Source organism: Vanacampus margaritifer, chromosome 17 (genome assembly GCF_051991255.1).
Source record: "Vanacampus margaritifer isolate UIUO_Vmar chromosome 17, RoL_Vmar_1.0, whole genome shotgun sequence".
Lineage (NCBI taxonomy): Eukaryota > Metazoa > Chordata > Actinopteri > Syngnathiformes > Syngnathidae > Vanacampus > Vanacampus margaritifer.
The window spans coordinates 255951-274410 of NC_135448.1; positions in this window are offsets into that span (position 1 = coordinate 255951).

An 18460-nucleotide genomic window follows, 5' to 3' on the forward strand; every position below is an offset into this window, starting at 1 on the left:
ACATTAGGTTTAGGGTTTCAAACTAGGGTTTCAAATTAGGGTTAGGGTTTCAAACTAGGGTTTTACATTAGGGTTAGGGTTTCAAACTAGGGTTTTACATTAGGGTTAGGGTTTCACACTAAGGTTTTACATTAGGGTAAGGGTTACAAACTAGGGTTTTACATTAGTGTTAGGGTTTCAAACTGGGGTTTCAATTTAGTGTTAGGGTTTCAAACTAGGGTTTAACATTAGGGTTAATGCTTCAAACTAGGGTTTTACATTAGGGTTAGCGTTTCAAACTAGTGTTTTACATTAGGGTTAGTGCTTCAAACTATGGTTTTACAATAGGGTTAGGGTTTCAAACTAGGGTTTTACATTAGGGTTAGGGTTTCAAACTAGGGTTTTACATTAGGGTTAGGGTTTCAAACTAGGGTTTCAATTTAGGGTTAGGGTTTCAAACTAGGGTTTATCATTAGGGTTAGGGTTTCAAACTAGGGTTTTACCTTAGGGTTAGTGTTTCAAACTAGGGTTTAACATTAGGGTTAGGAATTCAAACTAGGGTTTCAAATTAGGGTTAGGGTTACAAACAAGGGGTTTTACATTAGGGTTAGGGTTTCAAACTAGGGTTTTACATTAGGGTTAGGGTTTCAAACTCGGGTTTAAAATTAGGGTTAGGGTTTCAAACAAGGGTTTTACATTAGGGTTAGGGTTTCAAACTAGGGTTTTACATTAGGGTTAGGGTTTCAAACTAGGGTTTTACATTAGAGTTAGGGTTTCAAACTATGGTTTTACATTAGGGTTAGGGTTACAAACTAGGGTTTTACATTAGGGTTAGGGTTTCAAACTAGGGTTTTACCTTAGGGTTAGGGTTTCAAACTAGGGTTTAAATTTAGGGTTAGGGTTTCAAACTAGGGTTTTACATTAGGGTTAGGGTTTCAAATTAGGGTTTTACATTAGGGTTAGGGTTTCAAATTAGGGTTTAACATTAGGGTTAGCGTTTCAAACTAGTGTTTTACATTAGGGTTAATGCTTCAAACTAGGGTTTTACATTAGGGTTAGGGTTTTAAACTATGGTTTCAAATTAGATTTGGGGTTTCAAACTAGGGTTTTACATTAGGGTTAGCGTTTCAAACTAGTGTTTTACATTAGGGTTAGTGCTTCAAACTAGGGTTTTACATTAGGGTTAATGCTTCAAACTATGGTTTTACATTAGGGTTAGGGTTTCAAACTAGGGTTTTACATTAGGGTTAGGGTTTCAAACTAGGGTTTTACATTTGGGTTAGGGTTCCAAACTAGGGTTTTACATTAGGGTTAGGGTTTCAAACTAGGGGTTCAAATTAGGCTTAGGGTTTCAAACTAGGGTTTTACATTAGGGTTAGGGTTTCAAACAAGGGTTTTACTTTAGGGTTAGGGTTTCAAACTAGGGTTTAACATTAGGGTTAGGGTTTCAAACTAGGGTTTTACATTAGGGTTAGGGTTACAAACTAGGGTTTAACATTAGGATTAGGGTTTCAAACTAGGGTTTTACATTAGGGTTAAAGTTTCAAACAAGGGTTTTACATTAGGGTTAGGGTTTCAAAACAGTCGTTTTACATTAGGGTTAGGGTTGCAAACTAGGGTTTTACATTAGGGTTAGGGTTTCAAACTAGGGTTTTACATTAGGGTTAGGGTTTCAAACTAGGGTTTCAAATTAGGCTTAGGGTTTCAAACTAGGGTTTTACATTAGGGTTAGGGTTTCAAAACAGTCATTTTACATTAGGGTTAGGGTTACAAACTAGGGTTTTACATTAGGGTTAGGGTTTCAAACTAGGGTTTTACATTAGGGTTAGGGTTTCAAACTATTGTTTTACATTAGGTTTAGGGTTTCAAACTAGGGTTTTACATTAGTGTTAGGGTTTAAAAACAGGGGTTAAAAATCAGGGTTAGGGTTTCACACTAGGGTTTTACATTAGGGTTAGGTTTTCAAACTAGGGTTTTACATTAGGGTTAGGGTTTCAAAACAGTCATTTTACATTAGGGTTAGGGTTACAAACTAGGGTTTTACATTAGGGTTAGGGTTTCAAACTAGGGTTTTACATTAGGGTTAGGGTTTCAAACTAGGGTTTCAAATAAGGCTTAGGGTTTCAAACTAGGGTTTTACCATAGGGTTAGGGTTTCACACTAGGGTTTTACATTAGGGTTAGGTTTTTCAAACTAGGCTTTTACATTAGGGTTAGGGTTTCAAACAAGGGTTTTACATTAGGGTTAAGGTTTCAAACTAGGGTTTTACATTAGGGTTAGGGTTTCAAACTAGGGTTTTACTTTAGGGTTAGGGTTTCAAACTAGGGTTTAACATTAGGGTTAGGGTTTCAAACTAGGGTTTTACATTAGGGTTAGGGTTACAAACTAGGGTTTAACATTAGGATTAGGGTTTCAAACTAGGGTTTTACATTAGGGTTAAAGTTTCAAACAAGGGTTTTACATTAGGGTTAGGGTTTCAAAACAGTCATTTTACATTAGGGTTAGGGTTGCAAACTAGGGTTTTACATTAGGGTTAGGGTTTCAAACTAGGGTTTTACATTAGGGTTAGGGTTTCAAACTAGGGTTTCAAATTAGGCTTAGGGTTTCAAACTAGGGTTTTACATTAGGGTTAGTTTTTCAAACAAGGGTTTTACTTTAGGGTTAGGGTTTCAAAACAGTCATTTTACATTAGGGTTAGGGTTACAAACTAGGGTTTTACATTAGGGTTAGGGTTTCAAACTAGGGTTTTACATTAGGGTTAGGGTTTCAAACTAGGGTTTCAAATTAGGGTTAGGGTTTCAAACTAGGGTTTTACATTAGGGTTAGGGTTTCAAACTAGGGTTTTACATTAGGGTTAGGGTTTCACACTAAGGTTTTACATTAGGGTTAGGGTTACAAACTAGGGTTTTACATTACGTTTAGGGTTTCAAACTAGGGTTTAACGTTAGGGTTAGGGTTTCAAACTAGGATTTTACATTAGGGTTATTGCTTCAAACTAGGGTTTTACATTAGGGTTACGCTTTCAAACTAGGGTTTTACATTAGGGTTAGGGTTTCAAACTAGGGTTTCAAATTAGGGTTAGAGTTTCAAACTAGGGTTTTACATTAGGGTTACTGCTTCAAACTAGGGTTTTACATTAGGGTTAGGGTTTCAAACAAGGGTTTTACATTAGGGTTAGGGTTTCAAACTAGGGTTTAACATTAGGGTTAGGGTTCCAAACTAGGGTTTTACATTAGTGTTAAGGTTACAAACTAGGGTTTTACATTACGGTTAGGGTTTCAAACTAGGGTTTCAAATTAGGGTTAGGGTTTCAAACTAGGGTTTCAATTTAGGGTTAGGGTTTTAAACTAGGGTTTATCATTAGGGTTAGGGTTTCAAACTAGGGTTTTACATTAGGGTTAGGGTTTCAAACTAGGCTTTCTAATTAGGGTTAGGGTTTTAAACTAGGGTTTTACATTAGGGTTAGGGTTTCAAACTAGTCTTTCTAATTAGGGTTAGGGTTTTAAACTAGGGTTTATCATTAGGGTTAGGGTTTCAAACTAGGGTTATAATTTAGGGATAGTGCTTCAAACTAGGGTTTTACATTAGGGTTAGCGTTTCAAACTAGTGTTTTACATTAGGGTTAGTGCTTCAAACTAGGGTTTTACATTAGGGTTAGGGTTTCAAACTAGGGTTTTACATTAGCGTAAGGGTTTCAAACTAGGGTTTTACATTAGGGTTAGGGTGACAAACTAGGGTTTTACATTAGGGTTAGGGTTTCAAACTAGGGTTTTACATTAGGGTTAGGGTTTCAAACTAGGGTTTCAATTTAGGGTTAGGGTTTCAAACTAGGGTTTAACATTTGGGTTTGGGTTTCGAACTAGGGTTTTACATTAGGGTTAGGGTTTCAAACTAGGGTTTTACATTTGGGTTAGGGTTACAAACTAGGGTTTTACATTAGGGTTAGGGTTTCAAACTAGGGTTTCAAATTAGGCTTAGGGTTTCAAACTAGGGTTTTACATTAGGGTTAGGGTTTCAAACAAGGGTTTTACATTAGGGTTAGGGTTTCAAACTAGGGTTTAACATTAGGGTTAGGGTTTCAAACTAGGGTTTTACATTAGGGTTAGGGTTACAAACTAGGCTTTAACATTAGGGTTAGGGTTTCAAACTAGGGTTTTACATTAGGGTTAGGGTTTCAAACAAGGGTTTTACATTAGGGTTAGGGTTTCAAACTAGGGTTTCAAATTAGGGTTAGGGTTTCAAACTAGGGTTTTACATTAGGGTTAGGGTTTCACACTAAGGTTTTACATTAGGGTTAGGGTTACAAACTAGGGTTTTACATTACGGTTAGGGTTTCAAACTAGGGTTTAACGTTAGGGTTAGGGTTTCAAATTAGGGTTTTACATTAGGGTTAATGCTTCAAACTAGGGTTTTACATTAGGGTTACGCTTTCAAACTAGGGTTTTACATTAGGGTTAGGGTTTCAAACTAGGGTTTCAAATTAGGGTTAGAGTTTCAAACTAGGGTTTTACATTAGGGTTACTGCTTCAAACTAGGGTTTTACATTAGGGTTAGGGTTTCAAACAAGGGTTTTACATTAGGGTTAGGGTTTCAAACTAGGGTTTAACATTAGGGTTAGGGTTCCAAACTAGGGTTTTACATTAGTGTTAAGGTTACAAACTAGGGTTTTACATTACGGTTAGGGTTTCAAACTAGGGTTTCAAATTAGGGTTAGGGTTTCAAACTAGGGTTTCAATTTAGGGTTAGGGTTTTAAACTAGGGTTTATCATTAGGGTTAGGGTTTCAAACTAGGGTTTTACATTAAGGTTAGGGTTTCAAACTAGGGTTTCTAATTAGGGTTATGGTTTCAAACTAGGGTTTTATATTAGGTTTAGGGTTTCAAACTAGGGTTTCAAATTAGGGTTAGGGTTTCAAACAAGGGTTTTACATTAGGGTTAGGGTTTCAAACAAGGGTTTTACATTAGGGTTAGGGTTTCAAAACAGGGGTTTTAAATTAGGGTTAGGGTTTCAAACTTGGGTTTTACATTAGGTTTAGGGTTTCAAACTAGGGTTTCAAATTAGGGTTTGGGTTTCAAATTGAGGTTTTACATTAGGATTAGGGTTACAAACTAGGATTTTACATTAGGGTTAGGGTTTCAAACTATGGTTTCAAATTAGGTTTGGGGTTTCAAACTAGGGTTTTACATTAGGGTTATGGTTTCAAACTAGGGTTTCAAATTAGGGTTAGGGTTGCAAACTAGGGTTTTACATTAGCGCTAGGGTTTCAAACTCGGGTTTCAAATTAGGGGTAGGGTTTCAAACTAGGGTTTTACATTACGGTTAGGGTTTCAAACTAGGGTTTAAAGTTAGGGTTAGTGTTTCAAACTAGGGTTTTACATTAGGTTTAGGGTTTCAAACTAGGGTTTCAAATTAGGGTTAGGGTTTCAAACTAGGGTTTTACATTAGGGTTAGGGTTTCAAACTAGGGTTTTACATTAGGGTTATGGTTTCACACTAAGGTTTTACATTAGGGTAAGGGTTACAAACTAGGGTTTTACATTAGTGTTAGGGTTTCAAACTGGGGTTTCAATTTAGTGTTAGGGTTTCAAACTAGGGTTTAACATTAGGGTTAATGCTTCAAACTAGGGTTTTACATTAGGGTTAGCGTTTCAAACTAGTGTTTTACATTAGGGTTAGTGCTTCAAACTATGGTTTTACAATAGGGTTAGGGTTTCAAACTAGGGTTTTACATTAGGGTTAGGGTTTCAAACTAGGGTTTTACATTAGGGTTAGGGTTTCAAACTAGGGTTTCAATTTAGGGTTAGGGTTTCAAACTAGGGTTTATCATTAGGGTTAGGGTTTCAAACTAGGGTTTTACCTTAGGGTTAGTGTTTCAAACTAGGGTTTAACATTAGGGTTAGGAATTCAAACTAGGGTTTCAAATTAGGGTTAGGGTTACAAACAAGGGGTTTTACATTAGGGTTAGGGTTTCAAACTAGGGTTTTACATTAGGGTTAGGGTTTCAAACTCGGGTTTAAAATTAGGGTTAGGGTTTCAAACAAGGGTTTTACATTAGGGTTAGGGTTTCAAACTAGGGTTTTACATTAGGGTTAGGGTTTCAAACTAGGGTTTTACATTAGAGTTAGGGTTACAAACTAGGGTTTTACATTAGGGTTAGGGTTTCAAACTAGGGTTTTACATTAGGGTTAGGGTTTCAAACTATGGTTTTACATTAGGGTTAGGGTTACAAACTAGGGTTTTACATTAGGGTTAGGGTTTCAAACTAGGGTTTTACCTTAGGGTTAGGGTTTCAAACTAGGGTTTAAATTTAGGGTTAGGGTTTCAAACTAGGGTTTTACATTAGGGTTAGGGTTTCAAATTAGGGTTTTACATTAGGGTTAGGGTTTCAAATTAGGGTTTAACATTAGGGTTAGCGTTTCAAACTAGTGTTTTACATTAGGGTTAATGCTTCAAATTAGGGTTTTACATTAGGGTTAGGGTTTTAAACTATGGTTTCAAATTAGATTTGGGGTTTCAAACTAGGGTTTTACATTAGGGTTAGCGTTTCAAACTAGTGTTTTACATTAGGGTTAGTGCTTCAAACTAGGGTTTTACATTAGTGTTAATGCTTCAAACTATGGTTTTACATTAGGGTTAGGGTTTCAAACTAGGGTTTTACATTAGGGTTAGGGTTTCAAACTAGGGTTTTACATTTGGGTTAGGGTTCCAAACTAGGGTTTTACATTAGGGTTAGGGTTTCAAACTAGGGGTTCAAATTAGGCTTAGGGTTTCAAACTAGGATTTTACATTAGGGTTAGGGTTTCAAACAAGGGTTTTACTTTAGGGTTAGGGTTTCAAACTAGGGTTTAACATTAGGGTTAGGGTTTCAAACTAGGGTTTTACATTAGGGTTAGGGTTACAAACTAGGGTTTAACATTAGGATTAGGGTTTCAAACTAGGGTTTTACATTAGGGTTAAAGTTTCAAACAAGGGTTTTACATTAGGGTTAGGGTTTCAAAACAGTCATTTTACATTAGGGTTAGGGTTGCAAACTAGGGTTTTACATTAGGGTTAGGGTTTCAAACTAGGGTTTTACATTAGGGTTAGGGTTTCAAACTAGGGTTTCAAATTAGGCTTAGGGTTTCAAACTAGGGTTTTACATTAGGGTTAGTTTTTCAAACAAGGGTTTTACATTAGGGTTAGGGTTTCAAAACAGTCATTTTACATTAGGGTTAGGGTTACAAACTAGGGTTTTACATTAGGGTTAGGGTTTCAAACTAGGGTTTTACATTAGGGTTAGGGTTTCAAACTATTGTTTTACATTAGGTTTAGGGTTTCAAACTAGGGTTTTACATTAGGGTTAGGGTTTAAAAACAGGGGTTAAAAATCAGGGTTAGGGTTTCACACTAGGGTTTTACATTAGGGTTAGGTTTTCAAACTAGGGTTTTACATTAGGGTTAGGGTTTCAAAACAGTCATTTTACATTAGGGTTAGGGTTACAAACTAGGGTTTTACATTAGGGTTAGGGTTTCAAACTAGGGTTTTACATTAGGGTTAGGGTTTCAAACTAGGGTTTCAAATAAGGCTTAGGGTTTCAAACTAGGGTTTTACCATAGGGTTAGGGTTTCACACTAGGGTTTTACATTAGGGTTAGGTTTTTCAAACTAGGCTTTTACATTAGGGTTAGGGTTTCAAACAAGGGTTTTACATTAGGGTTAAGGTTTCAAACTAGGGTTTTACATTAGGGTTAGGGTTTCAAACTAGGGTTTTACTTTAGGGTTAGGGTTTCAAACTAGGGTTTAACATTAGGGTTAGGGTTTCAAACTAGGGTTTTACATTAGGGTTAGGGTTACAAACTAGGGTTTAACATTAGGATTAGGGTTTCAAACTAGGGTTTTACATTAGGGTTAAAGTTTCAAACAAGGGTTTTACATTAGGGTTAGGGTTTCAAAACAGTCATTTTACATTAGGGTTAGGGTTGCAAACTAGGGTTTTACATTAGGGTTAGGGTTTCAAACTAGGGTTTTACATTAGGGTTAGGGTTTCAAACTAGGGTTTCAAATTAGGCTTAGGGTTTCAAACTAGGGTTTTACATTAGGGTTAGTTTTTCAAACAAGGGTTTTACATTAGGGTTAGGGTTTCAAAACAGTCATTTTACATTAGGGTTAGGGTTACAAACTAGGGTTTTACATTAGGGTTAGGGTTTCAAACTAGGGTTTTACATTAGGGTTAGGGTTTCAAACTAGGGTTTCAAATTAGGGTTAGGGTTTCAAACTAGGGTTTTACATTAGGGTTAGGGTTTCAAACTAGGGTTTTACATTAGGGTTAGGGTTTCACACTAAGGTTTTACATTAGGGTTAGGGTTACAAACTAGGGTTTTACATTACGTTTAGGGTTTCAAACTAGGGTTTAACGTTAGGGTTAGGGTTTCAAACTAGGGTTTTACATTAGGGTTAATGCTTCAAACTAGGGTTTTACATTAGGGTTACGCTTTCAAACTAGGGTTTTACATTAGGGTTAGGGTTTCAAACTAGGGTTTCAAATTAGGGTTAGAGTTTCAAACTAGGGTTTTACATTAGGGTTACTGCTTCAAACTAGGGTTTTACATTAGGGTTAGGGTTTCAAACAAGGGTTTTACATTTGGGTTAGGGTTTCAAACTAGGGTTTAACATTAGGGTTAGGGTTCCAAACTAGGGTTTTACATTAGTGTTAAGGTTACAAACTAGGGTTTTACATTACGGTTAGGGTTTCAAACTAGGGTTTCAAATTAGGGTTAGGGTTTCAAACTAGGGTTTCAATTTAGGGTTAGGGTTTTAAACTAGGGTTTATCATTAGGGTTAGGGTTTCAAACTAGGGTTTTACATTAGGGTTAGGGTTTCAAACTAGGCTTTCTAATTAGGGTTAGGGTTTTAAACTAGGGTTTTACATTAGGGTTAGGGTTTCAAACTAGACTTTCTAATTAGGGTTAGGGTTTTAAACTAGGGTTTATCATTAGGGTTAGGGTTTCAAACTAGGGTTATAATTTAGGGATAGTGCTTCAAACTAGGGTTTTACATTAGGGTTAGCGTTTCAAACTAGTGTTTTACATTAGGGTTAGTGCTTCAAACTAGGGTTTTACATTAGGGTTAGGGTTTCAAACTAGGGTTTTACATTAGCGTAAGGGTTTCAAACTAGGGTTTTACATTAGGGTTAGGGTGACAAACTAGGGTTTTACATTAGGGTTAGGGTTTCAAACTAGGGTTTTACATTAGGGTTAGGGTTTCAAACTAGGGTTTCAATTTAGGGTTAGGGTTTCAAACTAGGGTTTAACATTTGGGTTTGGGTTTCGAACTAGGGTTTTACATTAGGGTTAGGGTTTCAAACTAGGGTTTTACATTTGGGTTAGGGTTACAAACTAGGGTTTTACATTAGGGTTAGGGTTTCAAACTAGGGTTTCAAATTAGGCTTAGGGTTTCAAACTAGGGTTTTACATTAGGGTTAGGGTTTCAAACAAGGGTTTTACATTAGGGTTAGGGTTTCAAACTAGGGTTTAACATTAGGGTAAGGGTTTCAAACTAGGGTTTTACATTAGGGTTAGGGTTACAAACTAGGCTTTAACATTAGGGTTAGGGTTTCAAACTAGGGTTTTACATTAGGGTTAGGGTTTCAAACAAGGGTTTTACATTAGGGTTAGGGTTTCAAACTAGGGTTTCAAATTAGGGTTAGGGTTTCAAACTAGGGTTTTACATTAGGGTTAGGGTTTCACACTAAGGTTTTACATTAGGGTTAGGGTTACAAACTAGGGTTTTACATTACGGTTAGGGTTTCAAACTAGGGTTTAACGTTAGGGTTAGGGTTTCAAATTAGGGTTTTACATTAGGGTTAATGCTTCAAACTAGGGTTTTACATTAGGGTTACGCTTTTAAACTAGGGTTTTACATTAGGGTTAGGGTTTCAAACTAGGGTTTCAAATTAGGGTTAGAGTTTCAAACTAGGGTTTTACATTAGGGTTACTGCTTCAAACTAGGGTTTTACATTAGGGTTAGGGTTTCAAACAAGGGTTTTACATTAGGGTTAGGGTTTCAAACTAGGGTTTAACATTAGGGTTAGGGTTCCAAACTAGGGTTTTACATTAGTGTTAAGGTTACAAACTAGGGTTTTACATTACGGTTAGGGTTTCAAACTAGGGTTTCAAATTAGGGTTAGGGTTTCAAACTAGGGTTTCAATTTAGGGTTAGGGTTTTAAACTAGGGTTTATCATTAGGGTTAGGGTTTCAAACTAGGGTTTTACATTAAGGTTAGGGTTTCAAACTAGGGTTTCTAATTAGGGTTATGGTTTCAAACTAGGGTTTTATATTAGGTTTAGGGTTTCAAACTAGGGTTTCAAATTAGGGTTAGGGTTTCAAACAAGGGTTTTACATTAGGGTTAGGGTTTCAAACAAGGGTTTTACATTAGGGTTAGGGTTTCAAAACAGGGGTTTTAAATTAGGGTTAGGGTTTCAAACTTGGGTTTTACATTAGGTTTAGGGTTTCAAACTAAGGTTTCAAATTAGGGTTTGGGTTTCAAATTGAGGTTTTACATTAGGATTAGGGTTACAAACTAGGATTTTACATTAGGGTTAGGGTTTCAAACTATGGTTTCAAATTAGGTTTGGGGTTTCAAACTAGGGTTTTACATTAGGGTTAGGGTTTCAACCTAGGGTTTTACATTAGGGTTAGGGTTTCAAAATAGGGTTTTACATTAGGGTTAGGGTTTCAAAATAGGGTTTAACATTAGGGTTAGGGTTTCAAACTAGGGTTTCAAATTAGGGTTAGGGTTGCAAACTAGGGTTTTACATTAGCGCTAGGGTTTCAAACTCGGGTTTCAAATTAGGGGTAGGGTTTCAAACTAGGGTTTTACATTACGGTTAGGGTTTCAAACTAGGGTTTAAAGTTAGGGTTAGTGTTTCAAACTAGGGTTTTACATTAGGGTTAGGGTTTCACACTAAGGTTTTACATTAGGGTAAGGGTTACAAACTAGGGTTTTACATTAGTGTTAGGGTTTCAAACTGGGGTTTCAATTTAGTGTTAGGGTTTCAAACTAGGGTTTAACATTAGGGTTAATGCTTCAAACTAGGGTTTTACATTAGGGTTAGCGTTTCAAACTAGTGTTTTACATTAGGGTTAGTGCTTCAAACTATGGTTTTACAATAGGGTTAAGGTTTCAAACTAGGGTTTTACATTAGGGTTAGGGTTTCAAACTAGGGTTTTACATTAGGGTTAGGGTTTCAAACTAGGGTTTCAATTTAGGGTTAGGGTTTCAAACTAGGGTTTATCATTAGGGTTAGGGTTTCAAACTAGGGTTTTACCTTAGGGTTAGTGTTTCAAACTAGGGTTTAACATTAGGGTTAGGAATTCAAACTAGGGTTTCAAATTAGGGTTAGGGTTACAAACAAGGGGTTTTACATTAGGGTTAGGGTTTCAAACTAGGGTTTTACATTAGGGTTAGGGTTTCAAACTCGGGTTTAAAATTAGGGTTAGGGTTTCAAACAAGGGTTTTACATTAGGGTTAGGGTTTCAAACTAGGGTTTTACATTAGGGTTAGGGTTTCAAACTAGGGTTTTACATTAGAGTTAGGGTTACAAACTAGGGTTTTACATTAGGGTTAGGGTTTCAAACTAGGGTTTTACATTAGGGTTAGGGTTTCAAACTATGGTTTTACATTAGGGTTAGGGTTACAAACTAGGGTTTTACATTAGGGTTAGGGTTTCAAACTAGGGTTTTACCTTAGGGTTAGGGTTTCAAACTAGGGTTTAAATTTAGGGTTAGGGTTTCAAACTAGGGTTTTACATTAGGGTTAGGGTTTCAAATTAGGGTTTTACATTAGGGTTAGGGTTTCAAATTAGGGTTTAACATTAGGGTTAGCGTTTCAAACTAGTGTTTTACATTAGGGTTAATGCTTCAAACTAGGGTTTTACATTAGGGTTAGGGTTTTAAACTATGGTTTCAAATTAGATTTGGGGTTTCAAACTAGGGTTTTACATTAGGGTTAGCGTTTCAAACTAGTGTTTTACATTAGGGTTAGTGCTTCAAACTAGGGTTTTACATTAGGGTTAATGCTTCAAACTATGGTTTTACATTAGGGTTAGGGTTTCAAACTAGGGTTTTACATTAGGGTTAGGGTTTCAAACTAGGGTTTTACATTTGGGTTAGGGTTCCAAACTAGGGTTTTACATTAGGGTTAGGGTTTCAAACTAGGGGTTCAAATTAGGCTTAGGGTTTCAAACTAGGGTTTTACATTAGGGTTAGGGTTTCAAACAAGGGTTTTACTTTAGGGTTAGGGTTTCAAACTAGGGTTTAACATTAGGGTTAGGGTTTCAAACTAGGGTTTTACATTAGGGTTAGGGTTACAAACTAGGGTTTAACATTAGGATTAGGGTTTCAAACTAGGGTTTTACATTAGGGTTAAAGTTTCAAACAAGGGTTTTACATTAGGGTTAGGGTTTCAAAACAGTCGTTTTACATTAGGGTTAGGGTTGCAAACTAGGGTTTTACATTAGGGTTAGGGTTTCAAACTAGGGTTTTACATTAGGGTTAGGGTTTCAAACTAGGGTTTCAAATTAGGCTTAGGGTTTCAAACTAGGGTTTTACATTAGGGTTAGTTTTTCAAACAAGGGTTTTACATTAGGGTTAGGGTTTCAAAACAGTCATTTTACATTAGGGTTAGGGTTACAAACTAGGGTTTTACATTAGGGTTAGGGTTTCAAACTAGGGTTTTACATTAGGGTTAGGGTTTCAAACTATTGTTTTACATTAGGTTTAGGGTTTCAAACTAGGGTTTTACATTAGGGTTAGGGTTTCAAAACAGGGGTTAAAAATCAGGGTTAGGGTTTAAAAACAGGGGTTAAAAATCAGGGTTAGGGTTTCACACTAGGGTTTTACATTAGGGTTAGGTTTTCAAACTAGGGTTTTACATTAGGGTTAGGGTTTCAAAACAGTCATTTTACATTAGGGTTAGGGTTACAAACTAGGGTTTTACATTAGGGTTAGGATTTCAAACTAGGGTTTTACATTAGGGTTAGGGTTTCAAACTAGGGTTTCAAATAAGGCTTAGGGTTTCAAACTAGGGTTTTACCATAGGGTTAGGGTTTCACACTAGGGTTTTACATTAGGGTTAGGTTTTTCAAACTAGGCTTTTACATTAGGGTTAGGGTTTCAAACAAGGGTTTTACATTAGGGTTAAGGTTTCAAACTAGGGTTTTACATTAGGGTTAGGGTTTCAAACTAGGGCTTATAATTAGGGTTAGGGTTTCAAACTAGTGTTTTACATTAGGGTTAATGCTTCAAACTAGGGTTTTACATTAGGGTTGGGTTTCAAACTAGGGTTTTACATTTGGCTTAGGGTTACAAACAAGGGTTTTACATTAGGGTTAGGGTTTCAAACTAGGGTTTTGCATTAGGGTTAGGGTTTCAAACTAGGGTTTATCATTAGGGTTAGGGTTTCAAACTAGGGTTTTACATTACGGTTAGGTTTTCAAACTGGGGTTTTACATTAGGGTAAGAGTTTCAAACTAGGGTTATAATTTAGGGTTAGTGCTTCAAACTAGGGTTTTACATTAGGGTTAGGGTTTCAAACTAGGGTTTAAAATTAGGGTTAGGGTTTCAAACTATGGTTTTACATTAGGGTTAGGGTTACAAACTAGGGTTTTACATTAGGGTTAGGGTTTCAAACTAGGGTTTTACCTTAGGGTTAGTGTTTCAAACTAGGGTTTAAATTTAGGGTTAGGGTTTCAAACTAGGGTTTTACATTAGGGTTAGGGTTTCAAATTAGGGTTTAACATTAGGGTTAGCGTTTCAAACTAGTGTTTTACATTAGGGTTAATGCTTCAAACTAGGGTTTTATATTAGGTTTAGGGTTTTAAACTATGGTTTCAAATTAGATTTGGTGTTTCAAACTAGGGTTTTACATTAGGGTTAGCGTTTCAAACTAGTGTTTTACATTAGGGTTAGTGCTTCAAACTAGGGTTTTACATTAGGGTTAGGGTTTCAAACTAGGGTTTTACATTAGCGTTACGGTTTCAAACTAGGGTTTTACATTAGGGTTAGGGTGACAAACTAGGGTTTTACATTAGGGTTAGGGTTTCAAACTAGGGTTTTACATTAGGGTTAGGGTTTCAAACTAGGTTTTCAATTTAGGGTTAGGGTTTCAAACTAGGGTTTAACATTTGGGTTAGGGTTTCAAACTAGGGTTTTACATTAGGGTTAATGCTTCAAACTAGTGTTTTACATTTGGGTTAGGGTTACAAACTAGGGTTTTACATTAGGGTTAGGGTTTCAAACTAGGGTTTCAAATTAGGCTTAGGGTTTCAAACTAGGGTTTTACATTAGGGTTAGGGTTTCAAACAAGGGTTTTACATTAGGGTTAGGGTTTCAAAACAGTCATTTTACATTAGGGTTAGGGTTACAAACTAGGGTTTTACATTAGGGTTAGGGTTTCAAACTAGGGTTTTACATTAGGGTTAGGGTTTCAAACTAGGGTTTTACATTAGGGTTAGGGTTTCAAACTAGGCTTTCTAATTAGGGTTAGGGTTTTAAACTAGGGTTTTACATTAGGGTTAGGGTTTCAAACTAGGCTTTCTAATTAGGGTTAGGGTTTTAAACTAGGGTTTATCATTAGGGTTAGGGTTTCAAACTAGGGTTATAATTTAGGGATAGTGCTTCAAACTAGGGTTTTACATTAGGGTTAGCGTTTCAAACTAGTGTTTTACATTAGGGTTAGTGCTTCAAACTAGGGTTTTACATTAGGGTTAGGGTTTCAAACTAGGGTTTTACATTAGCGTAAGGGTTTCAAACTAGGGTTTTACATTAGGGTTAGGGTGACAAACTAGGGTTTTACATTAGGGTTAGGGTTTCACACTAGGGTTTTACATTAGGGTTAGGGTTTCAAACTAGGGTTTCAATTTAGGGTTAGGGTTTCAAACTAGGGTTTAACATTTGGGTTTGGGTTTCGAACTAGGGTTTTACATTAGGGTTAATGCTTCAAACTAGGGTTTTACATTAGGGTTAGGGTTTCAAACTAGGGTTTTACATTAGGGTTAGGGTTTCAAACTAGGGTTTTACATTTGGGTTAGGGTTACAAACTAGGGTTTTACATTAGGGTTAGGGTTTCAAACTAGGGTTTCAAATTAGGCTTAGGGTTTCAAACTAGGGTTTTACATTAGGGTTAGGGTTTCAAACAAGGGTTTAACGTTAGGGTTAGGGTTTCAAACTAGGGTTTTACATTAGGGTTAATGCTTCAAACTAGGGTTTTACATTAGGGTTACGCTTTCAAACTAGGGTTTTACATTAGGGTTAGGGTTTCAAACTAGGGTTTCAAATTAGGGTTAGAGTTTCAAACTAGGGTTTTACATTAGGGTTACTGCTTCAAACTAGGGTTTTACATTAGGGTTAGGGTTTCAAACAAGGGTTTTACATTAGGGTTAGGGTTTCAAACTAGGGTTTAACATTAGGGTTAGGGTTCCAAACTAGGGTTTTACATTAGTGTTAAGGTTACAAACTAGGGTTTTACATTACGGTTAGGGTTTCAAACTAGGGTTTCAAATTAGGGTTAGGGTTTCAAACTAGGGTTTCAATTTAGGGTTAGGGTTTTAAACTAGGGTTTATCATTAGGGTTAGGGTTTCAAACTAGGGTTTTACATTAGGGTTAGGGTTTCAAACTAGGCTTTCTAATTAGGGTTAGGGTTTTAAACTAGGGTTTATCATTAGGGTTAGGGTTTCAGCCTAGGGTTTTACATTAAGGTTAGGCTTTCAAACTAGGGTTTCTAATTAGGGTTAGGGTTTCAAACTAGGGTTTTATATTAGGGTTAGGGTTTCAAACTAGGGTTTCAAATTAGGGTTAGGGTTTCAAACAAGGGTTTTACATTAGGGTTAGGGTTTCAAACAAGGGTTTTACATTAGGGTTAGGGTTTCAAAACAGGGGTTTTAAATTAGGGTTAGGGTTTCAAACTTGGGTTTTACATTAGGTTTAGGGTTTCAAACTAGGGTTTCAAATTAGGGTTTGGGTTTCAAATTGAGGTTTTACATTAGGATTAGGGTTACAAACTAGGGTTTAACATTAGGGTTAGGGTTTCAAACTAGGGTTTTACATTAGGGTTAGGGTTACAAACTAGGCTTTAACATTAGGGTTAGGGTTTCAAACTAGGGTTTTACATTAGGGTTAGGGTTTCAAACAAGGGTTTTACATTAGGGTTAGGGTTTCAAACTAGGGTTTCAAATTAGGGTTAGGGTTTCAAACTAGGGTTTTACATTAGGGTTAGGGTTTCACACTAAGGTTTTACATTAGGGTTAGGGTTACAAACTAGGGTTTTACATTACGGTTAGGGTTTCAAACTAGGGTTTAACGTTAGGGTTAGGGTTTCAAACTAGGGTTTTACATTAGGGTTAATGCTTCAAATTAGGGTTTTACATTAGGGTTACGCTTTCAAACTAGGGTTTTACATTAGGGTTAGGGTTTCAAACTAGGGTTTCAAATTAGGGTTAGAGTTTCAAACTAGGGTTTTACATTAGGGTTTCTGCTTCAAACTAGGGTTTTACATTAGGGTTAGGGTTTCAAACAAGGGTTTTACATTAGGGTTAGGGTTTCAAACTAGGGTTTAACATTAGGGTTAGGGTTCCAAACTAGGGTTTTACATTAGTGTTAAGGTTACAAACTAGGGTTTTACATTACGGTTAGGGTTTCAAACTAGGGTTTCAAATTAGGGTTAGGGTTTCAAACTAGGGTTTCAATTTAGGGTTAGGGTTTTAAACTAGGGTTTATCATTAGGGTTAGGGTTTCAAACTAGGGTTTTACATTAGGGTTAGGGTTACAAACTAGGGTTTTACATTAGGGTTAGGGTTTCAAACTAGGGTTTTACCTTAGGGTTAGGGTTTCAAACTAGGGTTTAAATTTAGGGTTAGGGTTTCAAACTAGGGTTTTACATTAGGGTTAGGGTTTCAAATTAGGGTTTTACATTAGGGTTAGGGTTTCAAATTAGGGTTTAACATTAGGGTTAGCGTTTCAAACTAGTGTTTTACATTAGGGTTAATGCTTCAAACTAGGGTTTTACATTAGGGTTAGGGTTTTAAACTATGGTTTCAAATTAGATTTGGGGTTTCAAACTAGGGTTTTACATTAGGGTTAGGGTTTCAAAACAGTCATTTTACATTAGAATTAGGGTTGCAAACTAGGGTTTTACATTAGGGTTAGGGTTTCAAACTAGGGTTTTACATTAGGGTTAGGGTTTCAAACTAGGGTTTCAAATTAGGCTTAGGGTTTCAAACTAGGGTTTTACATTAGGGTTAGTTTTTCAAACAAGGGTTTTACATTAGGGTTAGGGTTTCAAAACACTCATTTTACATTAGGGTTAGGGTTACAAACTAGGGTTTTACATTAGGGTTAGGGTTTCAAACTAGGGTTTTACATTAGGGTTAGGGGTTCAAACTATTGTTTTACATTAGGTTTAGGGTTTCAAACTAGGGTTTTACATTAGGGTTAGGGTTTAAAAACAGGGGTTAAAAATCAGGGTTAGGGTTTCACACTAGGGTTTTACATTAGGGTTAGGTTTTCAAACTAGGGTTTTACATTAGGGTTAGGGTTTCAAAACAGTCATTTTACATTAGGGTTAGGGTTACAAACTAGGGTTTTACATTAGGGTTAGGATTTCAAACTAGGGTTTTACATTAGGGTTAGGGTTTCAAACTAGGGTTTCAAATAAGGCTTAGGGTTTCAAACTAGGGTTTTACCATAGGGTTAGGGTTTCACACTAGGGTTTTACATTAGGGTTAGGTTTTTCAAACTAGGCTTTTACATTAGGGTTAGGGTTTCAAACAAGGGTTTTACATTAGGGTTAAGGTTTCAAACTAGGGTTTTACATTAGGGTTAGGGTTTCAAACTAGGGCTTATAATTAGGGTTAGGGTTTCAAACTAGTGTTTTACATTAGGGTTAATGCTTCAAACTAGGGTTTTACATTAGGGTTGGGTTTCAAACTAGGGTTTTACATTTGGCTTAGGGTTACAAACAAGGGTTTTACATTAGGGTTAGGGTTTCAAACTAGGGTTTTGCATTAGGGTTAGGGTTTCAAACTAGGGTTTATCATTAGGGTTAGGGTTTCAAACTAGGGTTTTACATTACGGTTAGGTTTTCAAACTGGGGTTTTACATTAGGGTAAGAGTTTCAAACTAGGGTTATAATTTAGGGTTAGTGCTTCAAACTAGGGTTTTACATTAGGGTTAGGGTTTCAAACTAGGGTTTAAAATTAGGGTTAGGGTTTCAAACTATGGTTTTACATTAGGGTTAGGGTTACAAACTAGGGTTTTACATTAGGGTTAGGGTTTCAAACTAGGGTTTTACCTTAGGGTTAGTGTTTCAAACTAGGGTTTAAATTTAGGGTTAGGGTTTCAAACTAGGGTTTTACATTAGGGTTAGGGTTTCAAATTAGGGTTTAACATTAGGGTTAGCGTTTCAAACTAGTGTTTTACATTAGGGTTAATGCTTCAAACTAGGGTT